This window comes from Ursus arctos, unplaced genomic scaffold (assembly GCF_023065955.2).
Source record: "Ursus arctos isolate Adak ecotype North America unplaced genomic scaffold, UrsArc2.0 scaffold_37, whole genome shotgun sequence".
In the NCBI taxonomy this organism is placed as follows: domain Eukaryota; kingdom Metazoa; phylum Chordata; class Mammalia; order Carnivora; family Ursidae; genus Ursus; species Ursus arctos.
In genome coordinates, this window is record NW_026623053.1 from 16642377 (window position 1) to 16669520 (window position 27144).

The 27144-nt window shown below is 37.4% G+C and overlaps 1 pseudogene; it reads left to right on the forward strand.

Moving 5' to 3' along the window:
• Nucleotides 1–4287: 4287 nt before the first annotated feature.
• Nucleotides 4288–21704, forward strand: LOC113266036 (60S ribosomal protein L13-like; annotated as a pseudogene).
• The last annotated feature ends 5440 nt before the right edge of the window (nt 21705–27144 follow it).

The following is a 27144-nucleotide window of genomic DNA, read 5'->3' on the forward strand; positions in this document are numbered from 1 at the left end:
CCCTGTGTTCAACCCACATGTCTGCGAGGACAGGGGTAAGAACAACCAATCAAAGCCCAGAGTTTAGAAATGGCCAACTATCATGAGGAATAATCCATGGACTATTTTAGATAAAATTCTGACAGCTTGCTCTTGTGACAAAGATGTTAACAAGGAAAGAAAATGGCACTAATTTAATCTATTCTTATAGTTCATTCTAAAATGAGACTAGCATGACACCAAGTTATAATAATAAATACTATAGTAATTTCACAATTCTTCCTACATGCTGTTCACACTCCTTTCACATGCAAATTTGCCATCCATTGCTTCATGACACTGATTTTAAGTGCATTAAAGAATTCTGAATTTTCTTATACTTGATCTCCTAATTATGTTGCAAGAATATACACAGAATAGTACCATATACTGGCGTTTGTCTGATTTATAGCATCTCTTCATACAGTGGGTTCCCCTTTTCTCCTGACACAGATCTGGGTTCTTGGACATAGTGACACTAATAAGATTCGATCACTACTTCTATAATGATTAGTATAGGAGTAATAATCAAATAATCCCTAGGAGTAGTGAAAGAGAGAAGTAACGTTTTCCAAAAATTAAGTCATTGTGAAATACCCAATACATCTTTATGTTGTAATACAAATTTATGTTTATAAAAAGTTTTTTTAAAGGGGCACCCAGGTGGCTCAGTCGGTTGAGTATCTGACTTTTTTTTTTTAAGACTTTATGTATTTGACAGAGAAAGACAGCGAGAGAGGGAATACAAGCAAGGGGAGAGTGGGAGGGAGAAGCAGGCCTCTGGCCAAGCAGGGAGCCCCATGCAGGGCTCAATCCCAGGACCCTGGGATCACGACCTGAGCCGAAGGCAGACGCTTAACGGCTGAGCCACCCAGGTGCTCCAAGTATCTGATTCTTTTTTTTTTTTTTTTTAAAGATTTTATTTATTTATTTGACAGAGATAGAGACAGCCAGCGAGAGAGGGAACACAAGCAGGGGGAATGGGAGAGGAAGAAGCAGGCTCATAGCGGAGGAGCCTGATGTGGGGCTCGATCCCTTAACACCAGGATCACGCCCTGAGCCGAAGGCAGACGCTTAACCACTGTGCCACCCAGGCGCCCCAAGTATCTGATTCTTGATATCAGCTCAGGTCTTGATCTCAGGGTCGTGAGTTCAAGCCCTGCATTGGACTCCACGTTGGGCATGTAGCCTACTTAAAAACAAAACAAAACAAAAACCCATAGAGTACATATAAAAAATATGTCTAAAGATTTTTTAGTTTTTGAGGACATGCTTGAAAAGGCTACATAACTGTGAAGAAAAGATACTTAGGATCATTGCTTTTGGGCATCCCACTTTCCAGTGTCCTGGGTGCAAAGCACAGCATTGGTGTTGTGTTAAAAAAAGTAGAAATGCGGGCGCCTGTTGGCTCAGGTCATGATCCCAACATCCCAAGATCAAGTCCCACGTCAGGCTCCCTGCTCAATGGAGAGTCTGCTTCTCCCTCTCTCTCTGCCGTGTTCATGCTCTCTGTCCCACTCTCTCTCAAATAAATAAATTTTTAAAATTTTTTTTTAAAAAGTAGAAATGTTATAATTGTTTAAGGACTCTGAAACCCAGGCCAATTGGGATTTTCTCATATGTGTCAGTGAATGCTAGGTCTACTATTCTGGATGAATTTGGAGTTTGGGGTGGCCTTGAAAAGAATGAAAAGGCTGGAGAGAGCACCTTTCCCTGACTTAATCTAGCTGATGGTCCATGAAAAGGTAGTATCCAAAGGTAACTCAAAGTCAGTATATTGAAAATCCTTTACTTTGATGAAACTATGGAGAAGTGGTAGTCGGTCTCATTATATGCTTTTATTTTTTAAATACTGTGTGATGCTTGGTGATTCAGTGGTGAGAGATTGTGGGGCAATGAATTAAAGTGTCTACTTTCTGGGAAATGACTTTTGTACTTTTCCCCGTGAATAGAAAATTGTGACTGAAGGAGAGTTCCAGGTGACAGTCCTTCTCACCCATTTCTCTAGCATCTTGCCCACCAGGAGAGTGAAAACAAGGCTCTGACTCTGTCAGTAACTTCTCTGCGTGCTTGTTTAATTAATTAACCATCGCCTCAGAATTCAGCTTAATAGCCTTAATTATGCAGAAAAACAATACACTGTGTAAATTAGTATACACCAGACATGACATAATTACCAGGGCAGGGTGGACAGCATTTTGTTGAAGTGCTGCTTTAAATGAGTCATTTCAATGCCGAAAATATATTTTTTGTATTTGAGAGCTAATGTACTGAATTGTTCTTTCAGAAACCTGGTTCCAATTGCTCTAAAATGCCAGGTAGGTGTAAAATAATAAATTCTGTGTCTTTTGAGATAAAAACCACATTTTGTATTATACTGCTGGGTGGCACAATCACTGTAATTTAGGAAGGTTGCTATTATTGTATGAGCAAACTTTTTTTGTATTATTACTGTTTATTTTAATGCAGGGACATATTCTCCAGTAGACACATAATGAAAATGGCCTTGTATTAAAATTGTTTACCCGCTGTTTGCTGAAAGGCGTTGTAAAAATTAGAAATAGAAAAGACCTCCTATGTCACCTAGCCCATCCCAGGCAGGGCAGAGAAAAAGATTATACCCTTTAGCAGCTTTGCTAGGGAGCCAAAAATAGATCCCACTTTTCACATGTCTCACTGAGTAAATTGTAGGTGGAAGGATGAGATCGTTTGTGTCAATTCAGGAGTAAAAACAGTATTCCCACAGATGTTGAGAAAGAGGGGTACCAATTTATTGACAAATAAATTGACTGAGGTCCCACATTTGAGGGATTTAAGGTCAAAACAATTTTTTTTAATTCCTCAAATTGATTGTGCTGAATTGTGCAATTATTTAGAGTTTCCCCGTTAACTTATCCAATTATCTGTATAAGTACATAGGCATTGGAAACAGAGTGGAGAATGTTATTCTTTCACTCTGGAGATAAAGTGCAATAAAACACCAGATTGCTTTTAATTTTGCTACCTCCTCTTTCCTTTCTGAATTTTCCCGAGGTACAAAGGAGCAAGAAATGGCAAAAATGTACATAAAAGCAGGAAGAAGCAGATGAGTCACCAGAGACCTAGATAATTCACACCAGCAATGAGCCCTCAGACATCAAGGGTTGAAGCGACACTGCAGTGATAAAACTGAATTAGCCCTTGGCAAAATTGTGAAGCAGTCCTGGTCATCCCTTCTCTTGGTTTCTGAGACATTTTCTATCCTTCCCTCCTCTCTTTCCTGTCAGTACCCATCCACGCCCCTTTTCCTTCCCCTGGGGCCCAAGAACCTCCCCTAGTCAATGAAAATCTTCACCAAACTAAATCAGAAAAAAAACCAATATTAGATATTTACCCATCTATTTTGCAAATTCGGGGGGTCTCTTTTTTAGAGAAGGGGTTCCTTAGCAAGTCTTAGTCACTTAAGACTTTCAAGGACTTTGATATTAATGACTGTGATAGGCAGCAGCTAAATGGCGCCAGTGATCCCCACCTCAGGTGTTCCTGCGTGTGTGTAACCTCCTCTCTTTGAGTGTGAGCTGGACCTAGTGCCTCACTTCTCACAGAATGTGGCAAAAATGATGAGATGTCACTTTTGATATTAGGTTACAAAAAGACTGTGGCTTCTTAGGATCTTGCACTCTCTCTGGCTTACTCAGAGAAGCTGCCTGCCATATGGGTTATGTCCTACCGGCAGGAGCAGAAGGAGGCCTTCAGCCAACAGCCCGCTAAGAACTACATCCCACCAATGAATAAGCTTGGAAGCTGATCCTTCCTGGGTCCAGTGAACCCAGGCGTAGTTGACCGCCTGCCTGCAATTTCATGAGCGAGTCTGAGCCAGAGCCATACAGCTAAGCTGTGCCCAGGTTCCTAACCCACAGGAACTGCGGGATAATAAACGTTCGTTGTTTTAAACCTCTAAGTGGAGAACAGATTACACAATGAATAATAATAAATCATCTCATTTATAACAAAAATGAATTTCAGTTAAAATGATAATCAGTTAATTTAGGTAATCGATTAGTTAAATTAGCCCTATATTGCAAACATCAGAACTCACCAGTCAGACTTGCGGGATGTGTGCTTGGCTGAGGACCCAAAGGGGCGAAGCTACCCTCCGGGGAATAGGACTGAAAGTCTCTGACATATCCCTCCGCCTGGGCGGAACTACACGGCAGCGCAGGGGGCGTGGCTCGGCCTGGCTGCCGTAACCTGCTGCGCCTGCGCCTGCGTGGCGTCTTTGGGCTGCGCTGGCGCCAGTGAAGAGAGCTTTTCACGCCAAGGTGGTCATTGCTGTGGCTCATGAAGGGGCCACCCCTCGCCTGAGCGCAAGGTACCTTTGTGGGGAACCTAGTGATAAATGCATTCGCAGTGGACCTGCTTCTGTGAGTTCTCATGGTTGGAACGCAGGGCTAATGAGGCTAAATTTGGAATTTTGGACCCACTTACGGACCCACGTAGTCGCTTAGCTTTCACATCGTGTTAGCGTGGCTTGTAAATTTTGCCCTTCATTCCAGGGGGGATTCCCACATTTGACTGTGGCATGCTTTCTCAAGCAGAATCTAGTGAGACTAGTGCTCTAAGGAACACACTTTGGGAAACATTAATAAGCTGTTTCCTGTTATTGGACTTCTAGATTGCTGGCAGTTTTTAGCCAGTGTAAATAACTGTTATCTTTGGGAACATCTTGAATTATTTCCTACAGTACGTCCCTAGGAGAGGAATGGCTGGGTAAAATAGCGTGTTAGAAAATTTTGATAGAAATTCTCAAATTACTTCAGAAATATTACACCGATTTTAAAGTCCCACCTTAGTGTATTTTCCCCAAACCCTATCATTGGAAATTGCTGCATTAAATATTTGTCAATTCGTTAGGTAAAAAATTATGTATGTATTTTAAAATACGTCTCGTTTATTTGATTATTAATGTAGTTAAACATTTATACTTTGGTTTGGTGAGTTATTTTTGTACTTTGCCCTTCTTTCTATCCTTGGGTTTGGTTTTTCGTCATTATTTTGTGGAAGTTTTAAATATAATTTCATGTAAATATAAGTGCTTTGAAGGCAGTTAGCTGAGTAAGTGGCTAGAATAGTAGTGATAAAGGACAGAGGTTGGAGGCACACTATTTTAGATAGCTTGGTTGAAAAGACTGCTCAGAGAAGGTTACATTTGTCTGTCTGAAACATCTTCTGTTTGCCTTTGGGCAAAACATTGCCCAGATTCATCTCCACCCTTCCCATTGACCTCTTCTCCAGGGGATTGTCCTGTATGAACAACATTAAAAACTTCCCCTGGCTTCCCATTGAGCTTAGCAAAGGGGGGCCCAGCAGGAGGTCAGGGGGAGGAAGGGGAGAAATTGGGGTATTTATTTCCTTAACCCCCCCCCCCCCAGTAGTCACCCCAGCCTGGTGAAGGTCATTGCTTCTGTCAAGGCAGCTTTCTCTTCTTGAACCTTTCTTGGTTCGAGTTACCTGTTCTATCTCACCATCCCCTCCCAGCTCTAGAAATGTAACAGCTTCATCCCTTGTAGTTTACCTAACCCCAAGCACACCTTTATAAATAGTCTTTGCAAATACACTGTCTTTAAATTATCCTAATTTGAGTGTGCCATCTATTTCCTTTTGAGACCCAGTACTAGAAACCTTCCCATATCCTTGCTGCTAAGCCAATTCACCCATCTTCCCGATGCTGTGAGTGTTTGCTGCTAAAGGCTTACAGCTGCACACTACAGAAAACCGCCTTTGGGCTCAGGGATCCACCTCACTCAGAAAGACCCCAGAAGTTCAGCTCACCCACCCTGGGGGCAGCCTGCAGCTCTTGACTGACTGATGTAAGGGGCAGGATACAAAAGCCTAAACTCTTAGCCTAAGTGACTAGAAAAAAACAACAAAAGGTGATGAGTCATTTTACCAGATACTAGGCAGTAATGTGAGTCTGTTATCATTTAAAACCTTGAGGTACTTGCCCAGGTAGGCAAATAGACTAACACAGAATAGAGAGACTAAAATCAGAGCAGGGTATATTTGGGAATTTTATATATGAGGTGATAAAATCAGTAGGAAAATGTTGAACTATTTAACAAATAATTCTGAGGATATTGCCTATGATATAGTACAAGATAAATTTAGATTTCCTTATCATATCATTAACAAAAATAAGTTCCAGGTAGGTTAAAAATCTAAATACCAGAAGCAAAGCTATAAAACTTTTAATCAAAAAATAGGAGAATTTCTTTATGCCATTAGTAGATAATTTTTAAATGTGAAAAGCAAAAAGGAATATATTGATACATTTTCCTACATTGAAACATAAAACTTCTGTATGATAAAAGGTGACAAAAATGAAAATACAAGCCATAGAGAAAACAGCTACAAGTCATATTACCAGTGAAATATCTATGTCCAGAATGTATAAAATGCTATGAGAAATTGCAAATCTCAAAAAGAAATATTGTCAAAAGATACAATAATAGATTCACAGAGGAAGAAAGATAGATGTCCAATAAATATATGCAAAGATGTCCAATTTCTTTAGTAATTAGGAAATGTTAATTAAAACAAAGATATAATATTTTATATTTTAAAATTTATTAATTTTGATAATATCAACTGTTAGTGATAACATGGAGAAATAAGAACTCTAATGCACAGCTGGAGGGAGGGAAGATGGATCTAATCACTTTGGAAAGCGATTTGGAAGTAGCAAGTAAATTTGACAATGCATATACTCTAACTCGGTTCTACTTCTGGGGCTGGCTTATCAGGGAGAAACTCATGTTCAAGGAAGCATGTACAAAGATGTTTATTTCTGAATTATTTGTTAATTTTACAAGGCTAAGAAAACCTAACTTTCTGACAGTAGAGCAATGGAAAAATACATGGTAGTTTGGCACAATGGGAAGCATAAGAATGAAAATGAATGAACTAGATTTGAATGTATCAACGTGCAAAAGTCTTAAAAACATCTTGCAGGTAAAAAAAAAGGTTGAGTATAGATATAGTACAAAACACTTAGGAAGTTTACTCAAAGGAAGAACAAAACGTGTATGAATTTGTTAACACTTATTTTAAGCAGGCATTATTTCTGGATAAATAGGAATGGAAAGTGGGACTATACTTCTATGTGTAATGTTTTGTTTCTTTGAAAATAAAGATAACCTAAAGATTTATAAAATAAAAGCAAAATAGTAATAGAGATTTAATCTGAGTAGCGAGTATATCAATATCTGGTACATTTCCTATGATTTTCTATTTGGCATAAATATAAAACATTAAAAACACATGTTAAAAATATATAGAAAAAATTAAAGTGAACAATGAAAATCATAAATCTTTAAATGATACCTAAATTACTTGTGTTAACATGGCTCTAAAACACCAGTTAAAAATTTGTTAATGAGTAAGATACTTGATGTGAAGAATTAATAAATAGAGTCTTGGTTTTTAAAAAAAGTCAGAGCCTTTTGCCTCATGTATGATAACCATATGGTGCTTTCATACTACAGAACTCACCACGGAGAAGTTGTTTCCAATCCCAGAAACCAAAACGTTAAAGCAAAAACTTTATCTCAAAAGGTAAGAGAACACTCAAAACAGTATTTTGTAATTAACATTTTTGCTTTAACATTTTTGTTTCTGGGATTTAAAACACTTATCCATTAAACTACACATTAAAAATAATTTAAAAATACATTATTTTAATTTAATTTAATTTTTATTTAATATAAAAATACATTATTTAAATTAAAAATAATTTAAAAATACATTAGCATTCTAGCTAGGTAATTTACTAGCAGTTAACTATTATAAATATATCTACTGTTAAAAATTAATAGATAATAAAATAATAATAAAAATAATAAAATATTTAAAATATATTATGTAGCATTTTTAGCTATACTGGGAAGGTGTTTTTTCAAGATATCTAGTCTGCTACATTGCTAGAAACAGAAGTTGGAGGTGATATATATGCAGATACTTGAATGTGGTAGAGAAGCAATCTATGCAATAATTAGTTCCAGGGAAAGAACAAAAGTTCTGAGGCAGGGATAGTTTATAGAGTATTCAAGAATTGTCAATACAGGGGTGCCTGGGGTGGCCCAGTCCGTTAAGTGTCTGACTCTTGATCTCAGCTTAGGTCTTGATCTCAGGGTGATGAGTTAAGTCCCGTGTTGGGCTCCATGTCCTGCAGAGCCTACTTTAAAAAAAAAGAAGAAGAAGAAGAAGAACTGTCAATTTAGCAAGTGTAACTAGCATGAAGTAGCAAAGGGCAGGGGGGAGAATAGGAGACCATGTCAGAGAGAAGGTAGGCCCAAAATAGATCCTGTTGGAGTTTTGTAGGGCATAGTAAGGATTTTGGATTATTCAGATTTAGGTGGGAAACGAAAAAATAGTTTGATTAGAGGAATGATGGGATATTATTTACGTTTTTCAAAGTTTACTCTGTTTATTCGATGGAATATAGTTAGTAAGGGAATCAGTTGGATTTTGAAGTAGTCCAGGTGGGAGATGATGATGACTATATGGATTATCATCTCTGTTCCTAAAACAAACACAAAAGCACTGAATACTATGGCACATGGATATTATTAGCATGTCTTTTATTACCAACATCATTCATGCCCTTATTTCTTCAGCTGCTATGAGGCAGGCCACTTGGAAGAAGAATTCATGTAATGGGATTTTTTAATGCCATAATTTTACTTCTGCAAACTCTGCTTCCATTAATTATTTTCAACATGGTATGTTTTAGTAAATTCCACAGTTAGTCTTCTTGGTTAAGGTAATTTCTCATCTAGTTCCACAAATTACCTGGAATATATTATTGAATTAAATAGAGCATCTGGATGGAAAGGCTGTTTATGGGCAGGGCATCATTTATTGCACATAAGTACCATTATTCATCATTATGCTCATTACAGTACAAAGGCTTTATCTGCTTTTGACATCTTGCCCTTTAAAGCAACCCAATTTTGGCTGCATGTGGGGGTTTAAGACGAAGTACAGCCCATTTTTCTAATGATGGTGCTATAGAAGCTAATGGCAGCATAAACCACTCTAGACAACTAAGAACAACTTGAGTAGTACTTTTAAATACTTTTAGAGGAAAATCTGAAAACCTATCAAGAAGGAAAAATGGAAGTTTACTTTATAATCAAAGAGCTTTTAATTCTTGTTATTACCATCATGGATAGGGAAAAAAGGAAACATGCCTTAATATGAATAGAATTTATGCAGAAACCTTGGTTAGTAGAAAGCATGCATTATGAGGAATCAGAAGTTGAGTTCAAGCATGAGTCAAGTTCTGATTTGGCCATTTGTTGAGTGACTTTAGGCAAGTCAGTTTGTTTCTTGGGCTGCTTGCTCTAATATTCCACAGTTCTGTAATCTATCTTTGTATAAAGAAGGGGTGACCAATACTCATTTGACAGATGTCTCATTTGTGGATAACTGCTTGACAGCTATGATAGTTGCCTTTGTAAGTATGATCCCCAGAGGCATTGACCTCAAAATTTTCTGTCTGCTGCTCATGATGTGTCATAGGCTTTAATAATAATTTTCCATGATGAAGGTAGTGCTGATAATGAAGTTGGAAGTGCATAAAATTGAATGTTATATTTTAAATCTCTTTTATTACAAATCCTTCTAAGAATGTCTTAAGAAATATCACTACTGGGAGCATAACCACCCATGATACCCACTGTCTTTTGTTTTATTGGTGATATATTTTATTGGTGATAAATTTCCTGTGGAATGTTGTCTCCTAAAGAAAGCACAGGGTGAAGATGAACTATTAGATATTTAACTTCAGTGCTGCTTTAAATGTTCTGTTTGCACTTTAGAAATTTTCTAATTGTGCTTTAAGTTTCTGAGATCACTTACCTAGGATTAATAAGAGGCAAGAGTAAGAAAACGTGATTATAGGAAGGCATGGGTAAAGGAGAGGATAATAGTAAGTTTCAGAGTTCGGTTCAGGGTGGTCGGAAGAAAAATAAAAGTGGAAGTATGAGGGTGGGAGAGAGGGGAGGATTTATTCTATTTACCCCAAATTTGTGTTTATAATACAGGCCTTTTATCAAGTCATTCATTCATTAATTCATTTGAATAGGTGTTAAATGATGTTGCGCTAGGTGCCGGGAATCCAATACAAATAGGATATCATCAGATAGTGAAAAGAAATCATAGGTTTACAGAAGAGATGCAAAACAGTATTCTTTGGGACTCTGGAGAGATAAGAAAGTGCTTTGTTATTCTTGAGCAGGTCAGGGAGGTCACTGGAAAACAGGTCTTGAAGGGTGGGTGGAAGTTTTTCATTCTGTAGCAAATATTTAATGGATATCTTTATTGAGGTAGGATTTCTTCTTCCTGCTGGGAATGCGGAATTAAATAACACAAAGTCCTTGCTCTTGAGGAGCTTTCATTCTGGAAGGAAAAGGCAGAAAATTAGCATATAGTGTTTCTTTTTTCCTCATAAGTATTACAGAGGAAAATAAAGCAGAATAACAAGAGTCGAAAATAATGGATGGTGCTATTTTATATAGGGTATATACAGCAATGGCTTCAGTAAGAAGATGGCTTTTGAGCAGAACATAATGGAAGAGAGTACAAGCCACGCGGATATCTGGGGTGTGAGCATCGCAGGCAGAGGAGACAATAAGCATGAAGACCGAGAAGTGGGAGCATGCTCAACATGTTTTAAGTACCAAGGAGGCCAGTGTGCTGCAGTAAAACAAGCATGAGGGAGAACAGTAGAATATGAGATCATAGAGATACCGAGGGGGCCATATTATGGAGGGTCATGTAGCCTAAGTAAGAACTTTGGATTTTACTCTAAGTAAGGTGAGAAGTCACTGGAAATTTTTAAGTAGAGCAAAATGATGATTATACTGCTGGGTAAAGAACAGATTATGTGTGAATTGTAAAGGGGGCAAGTAATGATGGAAGCAGGGAGACTTGTTAGTAGGTTATCACGATAATCCAGTTGAAGAGTGGTGGTGGCTCAGATCTGAGTGGTAACAGCAAACATAATGAGAAATAGTTGCATTTTGGATGTATTTTAAAATTGGAGCCCAGGGGATTTGCTCTTGAATTGGGTTATAAGAGTAAGAAAAAGAGAGGAGTCAAGGATGACTCCAAAGTTTTTGACATGGAGTAACTGTAAGGTTGACAACTAATCTTAGATGACATGGAGCAACTGATATGGTGAAAGCTGCAGAAAAGAGCAGGTGTAATGGGGGAGATATGGGAATTAATATTGTGTCTTAATATGTTAAATTTTAAGTGTATGTTTATTAGACATCCAAGTGGAGATGTTGAGTAGTTTATTGGCCATATGAACCTGGAGCTCAAGGGAGGAATTGGATCTAAGGAAATGAATTTGAGAGTCGCCTGTGCAGAAATGGCATTAAAGGGGCGCCTGGGTAGCGCAGTCGTTAAGTGTCTGCCTTCGGCTCAGGGCGTGATCCTGGCGTTTCGGGATCGAGTCCCACATCGGGCTCCTCGTCTGGGAGCCTGCTTCTTCCTCTCCCTCTCCCCTGCTGTGTTCCCTCTCTCACTGGCTGTCTCTCTGTCACATAAATAAATAAAATCTTTAAAAAAAAAAAAAAAAGAAATGGCATTAAAGTCCTGGGACTAGATGAGATAGCTCCTAGGGACTAAGTGAAGAAAGAGAAGAAGTTTTAGTATGAACCTTGGATTATTCTGACATTTAGTGCCCAGGATAATGAGGAAGACACAGTAAAAGTGAGGCCAAGAAGGAGCAGCCATTGATTTAGAAATATGAAGAGTGAATGATGTCCCAAAGGCCAAGTGAAAAAGATATTTCGAGAAGAGAGAAATACGCAGTGTCATATGCTGCAGATTGGTCTAGCAGTGTGAGGATTTAGGATTGTCCATTAGATTGTTGACCTTTACAAGAGTAGTTTTAGTGAGATTATGGGGACAAAAGCCAATCTGGAATAGGTTCAAGAGAGAGTAGGAAGTCTTTGTAGCCATCATGTAAATGGCCATGGATTTGAGATCAAGAAATTCCAGTCCCAGCTCTTGGATGAAGGTAGTTTCCTATAAAATCACTTTGGAGACTGGAAAGCCCTTAAGTTTTTAATTCCAGTTAGTTAACATAGATTGTTATATTAATTTCAGGTGTACAATGTAGTGACTCAGCACTTCCATAAATGACTGGGTGCTCATCACAAGTGCATGCCTTGATCCCCATCACCTATTTAACTCATCCCCTCACCCACCTCCCTTCTGGTAACCATATTTTGTTCTCTATAATTAAGAGTCTGTTTCTTGCTTTCTCTCTCTTTTTTTCCTCTTCCCTCATTTGTTTCTTAAATTCCACATGTGAGTGAAATCATATGGTATGCCTTTCTCTGACTGACTTATTTTGCTAGCATTATACTCTTTAGCTGCGTGTCGTTGCAGATAGAAAGATTTCATTCTTTTTTGTGACTGAATAATATTCCGTTATATATACACACACCACATCTTTTTTATCCATTCATCAATCAGTGGACACTTGGGCTTCTTCCATAATTTGTCTATGGTAAATAATGCTGCTGTAAACATATGGGTGCATGTATCCCTTTGAATTAGTGTTTTTGTATTCTTTGAGTAAATTCTCAGCAGTGCAATTGCTGGATCGTAGGGTGGTCCTATTTTTAACTTTTTGAGGAACTTCCATACTGTTTTCCAGAATGGGTGCACCCATTTGCATTCCCACTAATGGTACAGGAGGATTCCCCTTTCTCTGCATCTTTGCCAACATCTGTTGTTTCCTGACATGTTAATTCTAGCCATTGTGACAGGAGTGAGGTGGTATCTCATGGTTTTGATTTGCATTTCCCTGATGATGAGTGATGTTGAGCATCTTTTCATGTGTCTGTTGGCCATCTGGATGTCTTCTCTGGAGAAATGTCTGTTCATATTTTCTGCCCATTTTTAAATTGGATTATTTGTTTTGAGGGTGTTGAAGTTTGTAAGTTCTTTATATATTTCGGATACTCGCCCTTTATCAGATATGTTATTTGCAAATATCTTCCCCCATTCTGTAGGTTGCTTTTTCACTTTTGTTGATTGTTTCCTTTGCTGTGTAGAAGCTTGTTACTTTGATGAAGTCCCAGTAGTTTACTTTTGCCTTTGTTTTCCTTGCCTAGAAAAAAGTTCCTACAGTTGATGTCAGAGAAGTTACTGCCTTTATTCTCTTCTAGGATTTTTATGGTTTCGGGTCTCACATTTAGGTCTTTAATCTGTTTTGAGTTTATTTTTGTGTATGGTGTAAGAAAGTGGTCCAGTTTCATTCTTTTGCATGTAGCTGTCCAGTTTTACCGACAGTATTTGTTGAAGAGACTGTCTTTTTCCCATTGGATATTCTTTCCTGCTTTGTTGAAGATTAATTGACCATATAATTGTGGGTTCATTTCTGGGTTTTCTATTCTGTTCTATTGATCTATGTGTGTATTTTTGTGCCAGTACCATACTGTTTCGATTACTACAGCTTTGTAATATAATTTGAAGTCCAAAATTGTGATGCCTCCAGCTTTGCTTTTCTTTTTGAAGATTGCTTCTTTTATGGGTCTGTTCAAATTTTAAGATTGTTTGTTCTAGCTCTGTGAAAAATGCTGTTGGTATTTTGGTAGGGGTTGCATTGCTTTGGGTAGTATAGATATTTTAACAATATTTGTTCTTTCAATCTATGAGCATGGAATGTCTTTCCATTTCTTTGTGTCATCTTCAATTTCTTTCATCAGTGTTTTATAGTTTCCAGAGTACAGGTCTTTCACCCCTTTGTTACGTTTGTTCCTAGGTATTTTATTATTTTTGGTACAGTTGTAAGTGAGATTGTTTTCTTAATATCTCTTTCTTCTGTTTCATTATTGGTGTATAGAAATGCAACAGATTTCTGTAGATTTTGTATGCTAAAACTTTACTGAATTCATTTATCAGTTCTAGCATTTTTTTGGTAGAGTCTTTTGGGTTTTCTATATGTAGTATCATGTCGTCTGAAAATAGTGAAAGTTTTGCTTCTTCCTTACTGATTTGGATGTCTTTTACTTCTTTTTATTGTCTGGTTGCTGTGGCTAGGACTTCCAATACTATGTTGAATACAAGTAGTGAGCATGGGCATCCTTGTCTTCTTCCTGATCTTAGAGGAAATTCTCTCCATTTTTCCCCATTAAGGATGATGTTAGCTGCGGGATTTTCATATATGCCATTTATTATGTTGAGGTATGTTCCCTCTAAACCTACTTTATTGATGGTTTTTATCATGACCGGATATTGTCCTTTGTCAAGTGCTTTTTCTCTGTCTATTGAATTGATCACATGGTTCTTATCTTTTCTCTTACTGATGTAATGTATCATGTTAATTGATTTGCCAACCACCCTTGCAACCAGGGATAAATCCCACTTGATTGTAGTGAATGTGTTCTTTTTTTAATGTATTGTTAGATTCAGTTTGCTAGTATTTTGTTGATGATTTTTGCATCTGTATTCGTCAGAGATATTGGCCTGTAGTTCTCTTATCTTGTGGTGTCTTTATCTGATTTTGGTCTCAGCGTGATGCTGGCCTCATAGAATGAATTTCTAAGATCTCCTTCCTCTTCCATTTGGAAGAAGAATAGGTATTCTTCTTTAAATTTAGTAGAATTTTTTTCTGAAACCATCTGGTCCTGGACTTTTGTTTGTTGGAAGTTTTTTTATTACTGATTCAATTTCTTTGCTCTTAATCAGTCTGTTCCCATTTTCTATGTCTTCCTGTTTCAGTTTTGGGAGGTTATATGTTTCTGGGAATTTGTCCATTTCTTCCAGGTTGTCCAATTTGCTGGCATATAATTTTTCATATATTCTCTTATAATTGTTTGTACTTCTGTGGTGTTGGTTGTTATTTCTCCTCTCTCATTTGTGATTTTATTTATTTGAGTCCTTTCTCTTTTTTTCTTTATAAGTCTGGCTAGAGGCTTATCAATTTTAATGATTTTTTTCAAAGAATCAGTTCCTGATTTCATTGATCTCTTCTATTGTTTTTTTAGTTTCTATATCATTTATTTCTGCTCTAATCTTTATTATTTCCCTCCTTCTGCTGGTTTTAGGTTTTGCTTGTTGTTCTTTTTCTAGCTCGTCTAGGTGTAAGGTTAAGTCGTTTGAGATTATTCTTGCTTCTTGAGGTAGGCCTGTATTGCTATAAACTCCCCTCTTGGGAACTGCTTTTGGTGCATCCCAAAGGTTTTGCACTGTTATGTTTTCATTTTCATTTGTTTCCGTGTGCTTTTTTATTTCTTTTTTAAATTCCCTTGTTGTCCTGTTCATTGTTTAGTAGCATGTTATTTAACCTCTCTGTGTTTGTAGTCTTTCCAGATTTTTTCTTGTGGTTGACTTCTAGTTTCATAGCATTGTGGTCAGAAAGATGCATGGTATGACTGTGATCTTGAATTTGTTGAGGCTTTTTTTATGGCCTAATATGTGATCTGTTCTGGAGAATGTTCCATGTATACTTGAAAAGAATGTGTATTCTGCTCTTTTAAGGTAGAACATTCTGAATATACGTTAGGTCCATCTGGTCCAATGTGTCGTTCAAAGCCATTGTTTCCTTTTTGATTTTCACTTTTGATGATCTGTCCATTGAGGTAAATGGGGTGTTAAAGTCTCCTATTATTACTGTATTATTATTGACTAGTTCCCTTATGTTTGTTAATAGTTGGCTTTATGTATTTGGGTGCTCCCATGTTGGGTGCATAACTATTTAAAATGGTTATATCTTGTTGGATTGTCCCATTTATTATTATGTCGTGTCCTTCTTTGTCTCTTATTACAATCATTGTTTTAAAGTCTAGTGTATTTGGTATAAATATTGCTACTCCATCTTTTTTTTGACATCCACTTGCATGATAGATATCTCTCTATCCCCTCACTTTCAATCTGCAGGTGTCTTTAGGTCTAAAATTAGTCTCTTGTAGGCAGTATCTAGATAGGGTCTTGTTTTTTTTATCCATTCTGTCACCCTGTGTCTTTTGATTGGAGCATCTACTCCATTTACATTCACAGTAATTATTGATAGATTTGTATTTATTGCCATTTTATTACTCATTTTGTGTTTTTTTTTTCCTGAAGATTTTCTCAGATCCTCTCTTATCTTTCTCTTTTTCATGGTTTGCTGGTTTTCTTTAGTGATATATTTGGATTTCTTTCTCTTTATTCGTTGCATATTTAGTAGTGGGTTTTAATTTGTGGTTACCATTATGTTTGTATATAACATCTGTATATAGCAATCTATATTAAGTTGATGGTCATTTAAGTTTGAATCCATTCTTTACTCTTTTCCTCCCCACATTTTAGGTATATGGTGTCATATTTTACATCCTTTTATTTTGTGAGTTTCTTGACTGATTTTTTACAGAAATATTTAGTTCTACTGCTTCTGTGTTTCCTTCCTTCATAGTGTCACTTTTGGACTTTCCTTTCCACTCAAAGTGTCCTCTTTAATATTTTTTGCAGGGCTGATTTAGTGGTCATGAATTCCTTTAGTTTTTGTTTGTCTGGGACACTCTCTCTCTCTCCTTCTAGTCTGAATGATAGTCTTGCTGGATAGAGTATTCTTGGCTACAGATTTTTTTTGTTCAGCACTTTGAATATATCATGCCACTCTCTTCTGGCTTGGAAAGTTTCTGCTGAAAAATCCCCTGATAACCTTATGGGGTTTTCCTTGTATGTTGCTGTCTTCTTTTGTCTTGCTGCTTTAAAATTTTTTCCCTTATCACTATATTTTATGATTTTAATTACAATATATATTGTTGTGGATCTGCTTTTGTTGATTTTGTTGGGGGTTCTCTGTGCTTTCTGGATCTGGATATCTGTCTCCTCCAGATTAAGGAAGTTTTCTGCTATTATTTCTTCAAATAAGTTTTCTTCCCTCCTTTCTCTCTCTTCCTCTTCTGGGGCTCCTGTAATATGAATGTTATTATGTTTGATGAGGTCACTGAGTTCCCTAAGTTTGTTCTCATTTTGCATAATTATTTTTTCTTTCTTTTGTATAGTTGATTACTTTCCATTACTTTATTTTCTGGGTCATTAGTTTGTTCCCCTGATTCTTTCAGCATGCTGCTCATTGCATCAGGCATTCTTCTGATCTCATTTATTACACTCTTCATATCTGATTAGTTCTTTTTTACCTCTTTGTTAAGGCTCTTACTGATGTCTTCCACTTTTTTCTCAAGTCTAGTGAGTATTCTTATAATCATTGCTTTAAATACTTCATCAGACGTGTTACTTATATCTGTTTCACTTAGATCTCCAGCTGTGGCCTTCTCCTATTCTTTTATTTGGGACAAATTTCTCTGTATTCTCATTTTGTTTAAGTCTCTGTTCCTGTTTTTCCACATAAGGAAAATCAGCTATGTCTCCTGTTCTTTTTTTTTTTTAATATTTATTTATTTTAGAGAGAGAGAGTGAGAGGGGCAGAGGGAGAATCTTAAGTGGACTCTGCAGTGAGCATGATGTCACAACCTTGAGATCATGACATGAGCCAAAACGAAGAGCTGGACACTTAATTGACTGAGCCACCCAGACGCCCCTATCTCCTGTTCTTGAGGCTAATGGCCTTATGAATAAGAGATCCTGTAGAGCCCTGCTGTATAGTGTCCCCTCTTCCCCAGGGCCTGGCACTTCCAAGAATGTCTCCGATGTGTGCTGCATGTGCTCTCCTTTTGTGTCCTGGCTGCTTAATCCTTCAAGATGGTTATCTGCAGAGTCTCTCCTTGCCTTAATGTGGGCAGTGTTTGGTTCCTGGTCTGAATGTGGTACGTTTTAACTAGGTATGCTCTGGTCTGCTTTGAAATGAGACCTGTTGCCATGCTTGGGAACTGAGGCTCTGCAAAACTCCTGGGAAGGGAGTTGCCATGTTGGCAGGGATTTGGGCTTGTCTTCTTGGAGAGAGACCCACCACATTGGGACTGAGGCAAACGTGACTGGGAAGGGGGAGGTTCCACTGGAGCATATGGGTTTGGGATTTAGTGTTAACAGGTAGTAAGTGCTGCACTAGTTCCTGCAGGTGGCCCTTTGCTTATGCTGATGGGTGGGGGGGAGAGTGGGAGTGGGGAAATGGTGCCTGCTGGTTCCTTTGTTCCCAGAGGGGTCTCTCCATGAATGCTGCCTCTCTGACACACGCTCCAAGGTGAGCAATATAACCTCCCCACTGTGTGCCTTAAGTGCTCTTCACGTCACTATTTCTGTGTTGTGTATCCATTGGCTGTTTGCCCTGCCTTTTCTCCAAGAGGAGCCCCAATGTCTCTGGGCTCTCTTCAAGCCAGTCTTGCTAACTTTTAGAACTCCAGGCTTTAAGCCCTGCTGATTGCAAGAACTCATGAAATTTGGCCACTCTAGCTTTCCTAGTCAAGTACTATGGGGATTCGTTTCCCCCATGCACTTCTCTGTGTGTTATAGTCTGTGTCTTGCCCTTCTCCATGACTGAGGCTTCTTCCACCACAGTGGCACTATCCATTTCTCCACCAAACCGTGTCTCCATGCTTCCTATCTTCTTCAGTGTGGCCTCTTTTCTGCCTTTAGTTGTGGAGTTTGTTCTGCCAGTCTTCAGGTCAATTTCTGGGATATTTAGGATGATTTAATGGTTATCTAGTTGTATTCGTGGGACAAGGTGAGCCTCTGCTGCGATCTTCCCTTAAAGAAAAATTTATGAAATGCTTCTTTGAGCAAAACTTTTAAATGCTTTATGCAGAAATGTATCAAAAGGATGTTTGGCATACAGAATAAAGAGGTGGTTAATGGCAGAAGAACCATTAGAAAAACAGATTTAGAGATCTAATGGATGAAAAATTAGGAACTTTTTTTTTTAATGGCAAGACGATAATTGGGCTCTGGTTAAGGGATTGTATGTGACAGTAAATTGCACTACAATATCTGCTTAACCACAAGGAGTTTGATGTCTAGTTCTGCTCTATTATGAAATATTACCTAAAACTAGTGCCTTCTTCCCAAATGCCTTTTAAGTATTTGACAAGATAGTTAGGAAAAGCTTTATATTTTAAGACTCCCAGAATTATTGTTAAAAATTATTCCTTTTAGATCTATTTAGTCTCTAAGAGAGTGTTATATTTTGCTTTTTAATCCACTTATGAGTATTTTATTTCCAGGGCTCATCTGCCCCAACCAAAATCCATTGGGAGGCTCATGATATAAAATAAGAATGTCATAATAATGTTTCCATTAGTAAGTGGATGCTTTATATCTTCTGTAAAATGGTAACTTTATATTACAATGCCGAGAATATTTTTTAAACATTTGCATTTATTAAATACAGATTTCATTGTTATAAAGAGATATGATTAAAAATAGCCACTCACTTTTCCCGTTCTTAAATATGTATGCTAGTTTAATTCCTTCTTTTAAAAAAACTAAGCACAAAGTATGAAGTGGGAGATACTCTGGTGCTTTTTTTTTTTAAAATAATAATTTTTTATTATATTAGTCACCATACAGTACATCCCTAGTTTTTGATGTAATGTTCCATGATTCATTACTTGCGTATAACACCCAGTGCACCATGCAATACGTGCCCTCCTTAATACCCATCACCAGCCTATCCCATTCCTCCACCCCCCTCCCCTCTGAAGCCCTCAGTTTCCCAGAGTCCATAGTCCATCATGGTTCATTCTGCCTTCTGTTTACCCCCCCTTTCTTCTTCCCTTTCTTCTCCTACTGATCTTCCTACTTCTTATGTTCCATAAATGAGTGAAACCATATGATAATTGTCTTTCTCTGCTTGCCTTATTTCGCTTAGCATTATCTCCTCCAGTCCCTTCCATGTTGCAGCAAATGTTGAGAAATCGTTCTTTTTGGTGGCTGAGTAATATTCCATTGTATATATGGACCACGTCTTCTTAATCCAGTCATCTGGCTTTTGACAAATAAAACTTCTTTCTTTTTTCTTTCTTTCTTTTTAATTTAATCTAAATTCATTTAATTAACATGTAGTATATTATTAATTTCAGAGGTAGAGTTCAGTGATTTATCAATTTTGTATAACACCCAGTGCTCATTACGTCACGTGCCCCTCACCCATTTACCCCATCCCTCCCTCTCCTCCAGCAATCCTCAGTTTGTTTCCTATGACAAATATGACTTCTTGAATATTCAGGTTATGTCTGAACACAAAACATCTTTCTATTAGAAGGACAGTTTCCTTGTTTGTATCCAGTAGTATTTACAAAACAAAATATATAAATTCAGTAACTTATCTATTCTACCTCTTCCTAAAATAGAAAGCCAGTACATTTGCTGTTTGACACAGAGAAAGACGGGAAGAGGGAGAGAGAGAGGGAGAGGGAGAGGAAGAGGAGAAGAGAGGAGAGAAGGAAGTTGAGTCAGAGAGTATAGACAGGTTCATCATGTTTGATATTAGGAGTTTGGTACATCACAGAGATGGCCACAGGTTCTTCCCATTCCTGTATATATGCCCCTTCACAATGTCACCTTTCAGGTCTTCAACAAAAGTTGATACCTATTCTGCCTCGAAGCTGGGTTGTCCACATGACTTTATTTGGCCACTTGGACACTGGCAAATATGTTTGCCCTCCTGCTGCACTTCAAGGGGGTTTGCACTCTTGTTATAATGGAAGCTCTTAGATCACCCATATGCTGAAGGGTGAGAGGCTGTGTTAAGGAGACCCAAGATGCCCCAGCCAATAATCCATCAGGATCTGGCCAACAGCCCAGTAACCACCAGTCGTGTTACTGAGGCCATCCTTGAACATCCAGCCAGCAGCTTACTTGCCATTTGATGAAAGAAGGGGAGATATGATATATTGATGAAAGTGTTAAACAGTTAGAAATATATACTATTTATACCTTTTTTGCTGACTATTCTTCCTCAGCCCCATAGGCAGCAGCCATGGTGCCCAGCTGGAATGGCCTGATCCTGAACCCCACTTCCACAAGTCTGGCAGCAGCCATGTGGTTCAACCAAATGGCACGGAAGATCTGAAGACACAAGGCCCAGTGAGCCAAAGCATGCCACATTGCCCTCCACCTGATGTCTGGAGCCATCCAGCCTTTAGTGAGGTGCCCCATGGTGAGGTACCACACCAAACTGCGAGCTGGCAGGGGCTTTAGTTTATAAGAGTTAAGTGTGGCTAGCACCCACAAGAAGGTGGCATGGACTGTTGGGATCTCAGTGGATCCAGGAGGTGGAACAGGTCCACAAAGTCCCCTGCAGGTAAATGTGTGGCACCTGAAAGAGTACCACTTCAAGCTCATTCTCTTACCCTTGAAGCCCTCAGCTCCCAGAAGGGAGAAAACTCTGTTGAAAAACTCATATTGGCCACTCAGCTGACAGGACTAGTTGTGCCCATACAGAATGTCTGTTGGAAGGAGAAAGCTAGAGTCATCTGAGAAGAACTTCAGTCGCCAGTGTTTGGCTCATGCCAGTGCCCAGCTCTTTGGCATCTGGGCAAAAAGGGCCAAGGAAGCTGCAAAACAGGATGTTGAAAAGGAAAAAAATAAAGTGCCATTGGCAACTTGTGATAAAAAAACATGTATTTCTAAAACTGTATGCAATTAATAGCACAACATCAAAATATATAAAGCACACATTGACAAAACCAAAAAGAATAACAGGCAAATCTACAATCATGAAAAAAGATTTTTTAACTCACTGATAGGAAAAGGGACCCTGAAAAAGAAAATTCCAATATAACAATTTCAAACCTGACTTAATTGATATTTATAAAACACTGTTCTCAACAACTATAGAATGTATCTTCTCAGGTATCTTAGCAAAATTGACCATGTACTTGGCCATGAAACAAATTTCAACACATTTCAAGGATTAAAATCGTAGAGTGTATATTCTTTGACCATAGTGGAAGTAAGTCAGAAATCAGAAATATAAAGATAACTTAAAGATCTCATAGGTCAAAGAATATCATAGAAGTTAAAAAACATTTTAACTAAATGATATTGAAAACATTATGTTTTAAAACTTGTCCAGTGTAACTTAAATAGCATGTCAAGAGAAATTTATAGTCTTACTTGCATGTATTAGAAAAAAAGATCTGAAAATCCATGATCTATGTACCCATCTCAAGAAGTTAGAAAAGGAACAGAGAATTAAACCTAGAAAAGAGAAGGAAGGAAATAATAAAGACAAGAACAGAAAGCAATGGAACAGTTTAGAAAAAAATAAAACCAGAAGTTGGTTCTTTGAAAACACTAATAAAATCGATAAATCCTTAGTAAAATCATGAACAAAAGAGAGAAGGTATTAATTTACCAATATGAGGAATGAAAAAAAGATATTTTAACAAATTCTAAAGACACTTTAAAATTTAGCCATAGGGAATAGCTGATGCTGGACTCATCCTCCTGCCATAAGCAACTAGGAAACTGGGTATAATTTATGAAGCTGCTTTGTTTAGACATTGAACTACAGATAGCACAGGACTGTGATCCCGGAGTAAAGAAATACAAACAGGTGAGTCCCATGATCACCCCTGCTCTCTGACTGGAAAAACTTTCCAGATTACAGCGTAGGAAGGGGCAAACAGGACAGGACACAGAGATCCCACCTGGGGGACCAAGATTAAAGTTTGGAGAATCAAGTAAGGCGGCTGGAGTGTGGGGGGCATAGAAAAGGGAAGTATGCAAGTAAATAGCTCCAGATGTCTGGTTCTTGAGTGTCTTGCTGAATGCTGAACTGTGTGTGAGTAACGTGAAACTCCTTTGGGCAGGGTAAGGAACCACCAGGATGTTGTAAACTGAACAGTTCCCATTGCTCACACAGCGTGGGGGATGTTCAAATTCTGACTGACTCAGATCGCTCTTTGGAGAATTCTGCTAAACATTTATAAAGGAAGTAATGTTAATTCTAGACAATCTCTTCTAGAAAATAGAAGAAGGAACACTTCCTAACTCATTTTATGAGGCCAGCATTATCCTAATCCAAAACCAGACAAAGACCTTATAAGGAAACAAAACTACAGACTAATAACCTTCGTGAACTTAGAGACAGGCATTCTCATTAGACATGATGATGCATGGATCAAATTCTAAGGAATTACAAAAAAGCTACTAGAACTAATGATTGTCTTTAGCAAAGTACAGAATACAAAGTCATTGTACAAAAATTACATATGTGTGTGTGTAAATAGGTATATAAGCATACATAATATGTGTGCATGCACACACACCCTGCAGTGGAAAATGAAATTTTTAAAAATATCATTTACAAGAGCATCAAACAATATGAAAAACTTGGAAATACATTTAACAAAATACGTGAAAGATCTGTACACAGAAAAGACACAGCAATTAAAGAAGACCCAAATAAATACATACCATTTTCTTGGATTGGAAAAATCAATATTTTTAAGATGTCAGTCTTTCTCAAGTAGATTTATATTGACAATGCAATTTTAATGAAAATTCCAGCAGCCTTTTCTGTGGAAATTGATAGACTAATTCTACAATTTATATGGAAATGCAAAGGATCTAGAATAGCTAAATGATTTTGAAAATTAAGAACAAAGTTGGACTTACAATGTCTGATTTCAAGACTTTCTGTGATGAATCACTGAATTCTACTCCAGAAACCAATATTGCACTGTATGTTAACTAACTAAAATTTAAATTAAAAAGAAAGAAAGAAACTTTCTGTGAAGCTACTATTGGTAATCAAGACAGAGAGGAATTTGTGTAAAGTTAGAATATAGATTAAGTTAGAGTAGCGAGTTAGAAATTGGTCTGTTGGGGGCCCCTGGGTAGCGCAGTCGTTAAGCGTCTGCCTTCGGCTCAGGGTGTGATCCCGGCGTTCTGGGATCGAGTCCCACATCGGGCTCCTCCGCTGGGAGCCTGTTTCTTCCTCTCCCACTCCCCTGCTGTGTTCCCTCTCTCGCTGGCTGGCTGGCTGTCAAATAAATAAATAAAATCTTAAAAAAGAAAAAAAAGAAAGAAAGAAATTGGTCTGTTGCTCTTGACGGAGGTGGCAAGGTAATTCAATTTGGGACAGGTTAGTTTTTCCAGTAAATGGGGCTGGAAACAATATACAGGTAGAGAAAAAATATATCTTGACCTTTAGCTCACTCCTTATACAAAACTAACTAAAAATGGACCTACGCATGGATCTGAAACAGTAGACCTTCTAGAAAAAAGCATGGGAGAATGTCTTCATGTTTTGGGGGAGCCAAAGATCTCTTAGATTACAAAATACATATAAGAAGAAATTGATAAATTGGTCTTCAAAATTTTTTCAAAACTTTTTACCAACACTGTTAAGAAAAAGGAAAGGCAAACCACAGATTGTCAGATTATTTGCTGTGCATATAAGACAGAGGTCTTTTATTCAAAATGTATAAGAACTGTATAACCCAATAAAAGACAACCCAGTAAAAATTAGGCAAAATTTTCGTTCACACGAAAAGACTTGTGAATGACCAATAAACACATGAAAAGATGTTCAGAACCATTAGTCATTAGGGCTATGCCAATTAAGATCAGTGAGCTGTCAGTACACACCTGCTGGAATGGCTAAAATTTAAAAGACTGGCACGAGCAAGTCTTGGTGTGAATACAAAACTCTCGTACATTGGTCTTGGGAATGTAAAATTGTATAACCACTGTGAAAAGGAGTTTGATGGTTTAATAAGAAGTTAGACATTCTCTTACTCTGCAACCCAGCAAATCCATTTATAGGTATTTACCCAAAAGGAATGAGTGTATGTTCATACAAAGGCTTGTATACGAATGATCATAGCAGCTGTATTATAATAGCCAAAACCTGGAAATCGCCCAAAGCAAATTAAATGTCTAATATCCATGTAATACTGTTGAACAATTTAAAAAAGCAAACTACTGATACATGAAACAACATGGAATCATGTTCCCTATATCATATATAGAATCATGGGCCCTAGTTGAGAATGTACACACAAATCAGTTCTGGGTGGATCTTTTAAAAAAATTAATAGATTTTATATTAGAGTAGTTTTTTGTATTTTAGAGCAGTTTCTTACATTTTACAGAAATATTGAACAGATAGCATAGTGAATTATATATTCCCTCTTCTCTGCTCACAGCTTCTCCTAGTTTTAACAATTGAATAAACAATATGGTTATGTTAAACTAAAGCCCACAGTTAACATTAGGGTGCTTTTGATGCTGTGCAGTTCTATGGGTTTTGTGCATAAGGTCATGTATCTATCATTACAATATCATACAGACTAGTTTCACTGCCCTAAAGTACCCCCTGTGCTTTACCTATTCATCTCTTCCATCCCACTCCATAAGTCTGTAGCAACCACTGATTTTAAAATTTTTATTTATTTTTTAAATTCTAATATAACTAATATATAGTGTTTAATTCATTTCAGGTATACAATATAGTGATTCAACAATTCTGCACATTACTCAGTGCTCATCACATTAAGTGTACTCTTAATCCCCTTCACCTGTTTCACCCATCCCCCCCCTCCACCTCTTCTCTGGCGACCACCTGTTTGTTCTCTATATTTAAGAGTCTCATGGAGGGTTTTTTTGGTCTGTTTTTTCTTTGTTCATTTGTTTTCTTTCTTAATTTCCACACAGTGAGTGAAATCATATATTTGTCTTTCTCTGATATATTTCACTTAGCATTTTTTTAATGATTTTTTATTATATTATGTTAGTCACCATACAGTACATCCCCGGTTTCCGATGTAAGGCTCGATGATTCATTAGTTGTGTATAACACCCAGTGCACCATGCAATACGTGCCCTCCTTACTACCCATCACCTTTGTTTCTCATAGTCCATAGTCTCTCGTGTTTCATTCCCCCTTCTGATTACCCCCCCTTTCTTTATCCCTTTCTTCCCCTATCGATCATCCTAGTTCTTATGTTCCATAGATGAGAGAAATCATATGATAGTTGTCTTTCTCTGCTTGACTTATTTCACTTAGCATTATCTCCTCCAGTGCCGTCCATGTTGTAGCAAATGTTGAGAACTCTTCACTTAGCATTATACCCTCTAGATCCGTCTGTGTTGTTGCAAATGGCAAGATTTCACTCTTTTTTATGGCTGAATAATATTCCATTGTATGTATATATGTGTGTGTGTGTGTGTGTGTACACACCACATCTTCTTTATCCATTCATCTACCAATAGACACTTGGGTTGCTTTCATATTTATTGTGAATAGTGCTACCATAAACATAGAAGTGCATATATCTTTTTGAATCAGTGTTTTCATTTTCTTTGAATAAATACCCATTAGTGGAATTACTGGATCATATGGTAATTCTATTTGTAATTTTTTGAGGAACCTCCATACTGTTCTCCACAGTGGCTGCACCAGTTTGCATTCCCACCAGTAGTACACAAGGGTTCCTTCTTCTCCACATCCTCACCAACACTTTACTCCTCGTGTTTTTTATTTTAGCCATTCTGAGAGGTATGAGGTGATATCTCATGTGGTTTTGATTTGCATTTCCCTGATGATGAGTGATGGTGAACATCTTTTTATGTGTCTGTTGACCATCAGTATGTCTTCTTTTGAAAAAGATCTGTCCATATTTTCTGTCCACCTTTAAATTGGATTATTTGTATTTTTGGTATTGAATTGTATAAGTTCTTTATATATTTTGGATATTAACCCCATATCAGATGTATCATTTGCAAATATCTTCTCCCATTCTGGGGGTTGTCTTTTTCTTTTGTTGATTATTTCCTTCACTGTGCAAAAGCTTTTTATTTTGATGTAATCTCAATAGTTTAATTTTGCTGTTGTTTCTTTTGCCAAAGGAGACATATCTAGAAAAATGTTTCTACGACTGATGTCAAAAAGACTACTGCCTTTTTTTTCTTCTAGAAATTTTGTGGTTTAAGGTCTCATATTTAGGTCCTTAATCCATTTTAGGTTTATTTTTGTGTATAGTGTAAGAAGGTGGTCCAGTTTCATTCTTTTGCATGTAGCTGACAGTTTTTCCAACACTATTTGTTAAAAAAACTTTTTTCCATTGTATACTCTTGCCTCCTTTGTTGTAGATTAACTGACCACATAATTTTGGGTTTATTTCTGGCCTCTGTATTCTCTTCTATTGATCTATGTGTTTATTTTTGTGCCAG